Source organism: Caretta caretta, chromosome 8, assembly GCF_965140235.1.
Source record: "Caretta caretta isolate rCarCar2 chromosome 8, rCarCar1.hap1, whole genome shotgun sequence".
NCBI classification, from domain to species: Eukaryota; Metazoa; Chordata; order Testudines; family Cheloniidae; genus Caretta; species Caretta caretta.
In genome coordinates, this window is record NC_134213.1 from 75,355,268 (window position 1) to 75,363,249 (window position 7,982).

The following is a 7,982-nucleotide window of genomic DNA, read 5'->3' on the forward strand; positions in this document are numbered from 1 at the left end:
AGGGAGTCTATATAGCCAGACAATCCTGCTGTCAGGGTGCGAATGCCTGAGATGATGGGGCCTCTAGGATTTTCAGGTTTATGGATCTTGGGTAGCAGATAGAATACCCCTGGTCGGGGATCTAGGGGTGTGTCTGTACGGATTCGTTCCTGTGCTTTTTCAGGGAGTTTCTTGAGCAGATGGTGTAGTTTCTTTTGGTAACCCTCAGTGGGATCAGAGGGTAATGGCTTGTAGAAAGTGGTGTTGGAGAGCTGCCTAGCAGCCTCTTGTTCATATTCTGACCTATTCATGATGACGACAGCACCTCCTTTGTCAGCCTTTTTGATTATGATGTCAGAGTTGTTTCTGAGGCTGTGGATGGCATTGTGTTCTGCACGGCTGAAGTTATGGGGCAAGTGATGCTGCTTTTCCACTGTTTCAGCCCGTGCACATCGGTGGAAGCACTCTATGTAGAAGTCCAGTCTGTTGTTTCGACCTTCAGGAGGAGTCCACCCAGAATCCTTCTTTTTGTAGCGTTGGTAGGAAGGTCTCTGTGGGTTAGCATGTTGTTCGTAGGTGTGTTGGAAATATTCCTTGAGTTGGAGACGTCGAAAATAGGATTCTAGGTCACCACAGAACTGTATCATGTTCGTGGGGGTGGAGGGGCAGAAGGAGAGGCCACAGAGATAGGACAGATTCTTCTGCTGGGCTGAGAGTATAGTTGGATAGATTAACAATATTGCTGGGTGGATTAAGGGAATCACTGTTGTGGCCCCTTGTGGCATGTAGTAGTTTAGATAGTTTAGTGTCCTTTTTCTTTTGTAGAGAAGCAAAGTGTGTGTTGTAAGTAGCTTAAATTAACTTAGGCTTGAATAAAGACTGGGAGTGGATGTGTCATTACACAAAGTAAAACTATTTCCCCATGTTTATTTCCCCCCCTACGGTTCCTCACACATTCTTGTCAACTGCTGGAAATGGCCCACCTTGATTATCTCTACAAAAGCACCCCCCCATCGCTCTCCTGCTGGTAATAGCTCACCTTACCTGATCACTCTTGTTACAGTGTGTATGGTAACGCCCATTGTTTCATGTTCTCTGTGTATATAAAATCTCCCCACTGTATTTCCCACTACATGCATTCGATGAAGTGAGCTGTAGCTAACGAAAGCTTATGCTCAAATAAATTCGTTAGTCTCTAAGGTGCCACAAGTACTCCTCTTCTTTTTGCGGATACAGACTAACATGGCTGCTACTCTGAAACCTTGCTTAGCTTGTCTCTCTAGACTTTCCTGCAGAGCTCCGGGTTCCCCATCGAACCCCCCTCGGCTCCCACACATCCGCATCTATTCGTTAATCCACTCAGAGGTCCTCAGGCTCCCGTCTTCCCCAGACACCGAAGGACACACACAGGGATCCCCTGGCTCCCCACGCTTTCATCTCACCCCTCCCAGAGCTTCTCCAGGCTCCCTCGCCATAACCCAAGCTTCCCCAGAACTCTCCCACCCAGCGGGATTCCCTTGCTCCTGGAATGTCCCAATGCAGCCCTCCCCAGGAATCCCACTCCCCTCCTCCTGGATCACTTAAGCTTTGTCTTCCGCTTGAAATTTACTTTCTGTCCACAGTGGTTCTTTTTTTAAGAGCGAAGGCACCCTTCCCTCACAATTGTGCATCTTCTTTGCAGCCACTGGAATGCTTGATTACCTACAGTAAAAACAACAAGGAGTCCGGTGGCACCTTAAAGACTAACAGATTTATTTGAGCATAAGCTTTCGTGGGTAAAAACCTCACTTCTTCAGATGCACGGAGTGAAAATTACAGATGCAGACATAAATATACTGACACATGAAGAGAAGGGAGTTACCTCACAAGTGGAGAACCCAGTGTTGACAGGGCCAATTTGATCAGGGTGGATGTAGTCCACTCCCAACAACAGATGAGGAGGTGTCAATTCCAGGAGAGGCAAAGCTGCTTCTGTAATGAGCCAGCCACTCCCAGTCCCTATTCAAGCCCAAATTAATGGTGGTAAATTTGCAAATGAATTTTAGTTCTGCTGTTTCTCTTTTAAGTCTGTTTCTGACGTTTTTTTGTTCAAGTATGGCTACTTTCAAATCTGTTATAGAATGTCTGGGAAGATTGAAGTGTTCTCCCGCTGTCTTTTGTGTGTTGCCATTCCTGATGTCCGATTTGTGTCCATTTATTCTTTTACGTAGGGACTATCCGGTTTGGTCAATGTGCATGGCAGAGGGGCATTGCTGGCACATGATGGCATATATAACATTAGTAGACATGCAGGTGAATGAGCCTCTGATGGTGTGGCTGATGTGGTTGGGTCCTGTGATGGTGTCACTAGAGTAGATATGGGGACAGAGTAGGCAACGAGGTTTGCTACAGGGATTGGTTCCTGGGTTAGTGTTTGTGTGGTGTGGTGTGTAGTTGCTGGTGAATTGACACCTCCTCATCTATTGTTGGGAGTGGACTACATCCACCCTGATCGAATTGGCCCTGTCAACACTGGTTCTCCACTTGTGAGGAAACTCCCTTCTCTTCATGTGTCAGTATATTTATGTCTGCATCTGTAACTTTCACTCCATGCATCTGAAGTGAGTTTTTACCCACCAAGGTTTATGCTCAAATAAATCTGTTAGTCTCTAAGGTGCCACCGGACTCCTTGTTGTTTTTGTGGATACAGACTAACATGGCTACCCCCTCATACGTACAGTAATAGTCACTGACAAAACCATCCTTAAGGCAGCGTTAAGTTTGTTTTGTGGTACCTTGCCCCCTTCCAGAACCACAAGTGAAGAGTTGAGGTATTTTAAACTTCTGAAAATCAGGAAATACAGACTTAAGGTACATGTCAACGCAGCCTTAAGTCTGCCACTCTTGAGGAGGCAATAGCCAGTGGCAATTATCTGTCTGCACTGCAGCTGTGTTCACTGTGTTAGGTGGCCCCCAGCCCCACTTGGTTGATCTGACCATCACCTTCCCTTCCTCCTCCCCCCCACCCCCGCCCTGCTGTATGTGTGGGAAGTAGGGTGAGCAGATGTCCCAATTTTATAGGGACAGTTCCAATATTTGGGCCTTTTTCTTATACAGGAGCCTATTACCCCCAACCCCCATCCCAATTTTTCACACTTGCTATCTGGTCACCCTAGGTGGAAGAGGTGCATCCTTGAGTTATGCTTCATTTCAGTGCTGAGTACTGTAGTTTTTTCAATGGTGGAGCACAGGGGTCTTCTTGCCATGGGGATTGCCATCATTGATGGGGGATATGGGTTATGGGACATAGTTTGTGGGTTTAAAGCTCGGTAAGTGAAAGTATAGTGTTAGGTTGAATACTGTGGGTGAGAGTGAGTGGGTCGAAAAAGAGGTGAAGGGGTTGTAAAACGTATTAAGGGTGGGGTTGTTTGTGGGGCTCATTGAATGTAGAACTGGGCTAGGTAAATCATTTAAAGACAAGTTTTGTCTTAGGAAAGAGAAGGCATTGGACTCTGTGCTACAGTTATCATGTACCCTATTCCTTGAGTGATGTGCACTATCTGCAGAGACAGATTGTGAATGTAAATTATGGGTGTATTGGCTCATCGCTCAAAGAGGACAGAGTTAAGGTTGTGTTTGCATGTACCGTAACTCTGTATTTCAGGGTTGTCAGAAGTTTAAGTCTGAAATACCTTAACTTTTACTTAGTTATGTATTAATGAAGGTTTTGGTCCATTTCTTATTTTTTAACAGAAAGATAAATATTTGTTGTAGGAATCAGTGGTCATGTAGGCAGTAGGAGTTATTATATAGGTTTGCAGCTGAGATGCTATTGTGGCTAAGAGCCAAGCTAGACTGTGAACTTACACTGACATAGCTACATTGCTCAGGGGTGTGAAAATTCCACACCCCTGAGTGACATAGCTAAACCAACCTAACCCTTGGTGTAGACAGCGCTAGGTCGACAGAACAATTCTTCCATCGACCTATCTACCGCCTCTTCGGGAGGCGGATTATCTATGCCAATGGGAGAACCTCGCCCATCAGCATAAGTAGGGTCTACATGGAAGCTTTACAGTGGCTGCTGTAGCATTTCAAGTGTAGACAAACAATACTAATACCTAGCTATTATATATCACTTTTCATCAGTAGATCTCAAAGCACTTGACCAAGGAGGTCAGTGTCATCATCCCCATTTTACACATGGGGAAACAGAGGCACCAAGAGGAAAGGGATTCCCCCATAGTCACCCAGTAGGCCAGTGGCAGAGCTAGAAATAGAACCCAGGGCTCCTGAGTCCCATAGGCTAATCTAGAGAACCTAACTTTTTCTTTAACAACAAGTTCAATATTGCTTTGCCAAAGGGTGGGTGCCATGCATCCACTAGGTTAAATGTTAGTGGTAACTGAGCGAGGGACGATCAAAGTCACGGTTTGAGCTCCAAGAGTGTGCAAAAAATGTTGGTAGAATGTGCTGACTTTATGAAATGCTGGTGGTTTTTTCAGGGAAATCCCTTTCTCAAATCAGAAGCTGGTCAAGGCAATCTGCCATCCTTGACAACCCTTCAGTGTGGCACCCCATCCCACTCAAATTTGGCCCAGCCATCCCTCCATCATGATGGAGGGGCAACTGGACCAAATTTAAGGGAATGGTGTTGCAAACTGGCCCATGGGGTCACAACATCACTCAGATTTGGCCTGGATGCCCCTGCACCATGACAAAAGGGCAACTGGGCCAAATCTGTCACGCTAGGCAGTTGCCTGTATTGCCTATAGCTAGTGCAGCTCAACTGACCTCACATTTGGAGCACTAACCCTACCCGCTGAAGCACACCAAATTTCAACTCAATTTGGCTAAGCATAAAGATTTTAGAGCACTTAGAAATGTCATTTTTTAAATATGAAGGGCTTGCCAGTTTTAATCATAGCAGAGCTGATGTGCTGATATAATACTGTAAGTGAGAAATTAGTCATCAGCAACTGCTTTGTTATAGCCAAATCCACAAACAATAATCCTGAAACGGGGATTTTTTAGGTGGGATAGAGAGAGGATGGAAGGAAGGGGCTCTATACATCCATCTGCTGCATAAGAGGCTCAGAGATGTGTGAGGTAGCCAATTCATCTCAATGTCATAGTCTCAGAATATCCTAAGGAGATGAATGCAGCCTGAAACAATAGCTCTGAGACAGGGGAACTGCTTTATTTGTCTCAGTCCGTGTTCTCATTCCTCCTCCCCACTGCCAATGTATGAGAGCCTGTGATATGCATCAAGCATGCCTGGTTTCAGCTCCTGACCCAGTCTCAGCAAGGTGTTCTTGATGCCGCTCCCAACATGCATGTTCTCCACTCCCCACCCAGAGGATCAGAGCTTCCCCAGAAGTCAGATCACATGGGGCGCAGGGAGTGGAGCTCAGACTTCCTAACATGCTGGCTCACAGTGGGTAGAGAGAGGGGCTTAGACACCCCAGAGGGGTAGGGCTCCCCTCGATCCTGGCACACACACAACAGAGGAAATGTAGATCTGACAGGTATTCCCTGCTCCTAATCTCCCCATTTGCTCTGCCACCCATGTCACCCATGCCTCAGTGTCCTACCAGTGCCAGTGTCACCAGTGTCCCACCTGTCCCCTCCCACTTCCCCAATCCTCCCTTCCCCGACCTGTGCCCCCAACCTCTCTCCCCTACCATCCATCCCCATTTATCTCTCTCTTCGTAGTCCCCCTCCTCTCACTACAGCCCCAAACTGCTGTCCCCATATTCTCCCCAACTCCTCTGCCCTCTGATCCCCCTTCCCTCCCAGCAAACATTAGTAATTTATTTTCTTTTTTAAAATAGTTTGAGTGCCCTCTGAATTTTCTGCTGTACTCAGATTACATTTCCCCAAAACAACACCCCCACCCTCTTTGACAGAGGGTAGCAACACACCTACATTTCACTTTCAGATTTTGGCCAGGGGTGGCAGAATTTACAATGCCTGGGTGTTGCACATATTCAATGGCCATAACAACTCCCCTTGAGCCACACAGGTAATGTGAAAATTGGCAGACTACTAGCCCTCTTGGGAAATCTGTCAAAACATGTACCATGTAATCCATTTGGCATGTGAGCATTAGGCTTGAGCCCATGTGTACATCTTAACTGTTGGTAGGTTAACATTCAATATTGTGGGGTAAATGTCAACTGATGGAGACCCTTTGGGGCTCAACCAAGCTATGGTTTGATCCCCTGTTGTGTGTAAAAAACATTTATAGAATCATTTCTTGGACCAATTTCTGTTGGTGAGAGAGACAAGCTTTCGAGTTTACACGGAGCTCTTCTTCAGGTCTGTTTAAATTCTGTGTAAACTCAAAAGCTTGTCTCTCTCACCAACAGAAGTTGGTCCAACAAAAGATATTACCTCACCCAGCTTGTCTCTATAATATCCTGAGACCAACATGGGTACAAAAACTCCACATATATTGATAGAATCTGTCAATCATAAGTGGGGCTTTTTGAGGGGCTCTCTCTTGGGCACCCCTCTATCAAATGATCCCAAATTTGAATCACTAAACCTAACCTGCTCCTCCCTGAGGCACACCAAATTTCAATGCAATCCAAGTAATCATGCAGACTTCAGAGTACTTAAAAGAGTTGTCCTTTGAATGGAAAGGGCTCCTCAGCCTTAACTATAGTGGAACAGGTAGTCCCCTATAAATTAGGACAGTATTGAGAGAAGATAAAAATAATGCAATTGAAAGTGGTGGATGAGAATGCTTGATTATGTCCCTCCTAGTTGGTATGTGTACTATGTATGTCCTCTGAAAGATTTTATACTAGGAATTAATCACCAATATTGCTAAACTCTCTAGGTCTCTTGCCAGTGTTTGCAACGGTCCCTAATATAGGAGTGTAACAAGGCACGAGTGGGTCCCCTCTATCTTCACCACTTCTGCACCCAAAAACCAGCCAGAGACCTCTGCTTTGGCAGAATCACCCATGCTCTTTATTTACAATACAAGTTCCCACCACCTTGTGGGTACAAACAGCATCAGGCTTGCAGCCAGCAATGGCAAGTGGCCTCTAACTCCCAGGCTCTTCCCTTTCCTCCCCCAGCTTCCTTCCTGTCAGCCTTTATGTAGCCCCTGGCTGATGAGGCCGGCAGCTGTTCCCCATTTGCCAGTTAGGTTTGGGCTTACTCAGCCAGCTCCAATTCCCCTTTCCTGATTGGAGCTGGTGTGACAGAGGTCTTGCTCAGGGTTTTGTAACCAGCACTCTGTCACAAGGAGCCTCTGAGAATGTAGTTCATGTACTGTTTATTCCATCTTCGAGAACATTAATGCAGATTTTAAATCTTAGGGTATGATACAGTGGATAGGGCACTGGAATAAGACTCAAGTGTATTGCCTTCTCTTCCTGGCTCTGCCACCGGCTTGTTGGATGATCTTGGGCAAGTCACTGCACCACTAGGTTCCTCAGTTTCCCCATCTGTAAAATGGGGGGAAAAAGATACTTGCTTCTTTTGTAAAGTGCTTTCAGATCTACTGACAAAAAGTACTATAAAAGGGCTAAATATTATTAAATATGAAGGACCTAACTCAGTTCCCTATGGTTTCTCCTCAAATACCTCCACAACTGCATATATTACAGTTTTTCTTGACCTTTTGTTTATGGTCTTTCCTTTAGTTTCTCAGTCAGTGTCAGTGTTGTATTATGAGAATAAGATTGTTATCAAATTGCTCACAAAAATCCACTAATTTTACACTATTAGGAAAATCAACTTTAGCAAGATTTTATTCTTTATAAATCCATCCTGCTGATTGTTTATCGTTCCAATTATCTTTTAGACACTCAGGGCATGATCTTGTGAGGTGCTGAGTGAGGTGCTGAGTGCCTGCCTTTCACAGTGGTGTCCATGAAACTTGATACTACTCACCACATTTCAGGATCAGGCTTTTACTGTTTTTCCCTCTTAGGTCCTGATCCTGCAAACATTTACACACATGCTTCACATGTAAATACATGAGCAGCTCCAATAAATTCAAGTGT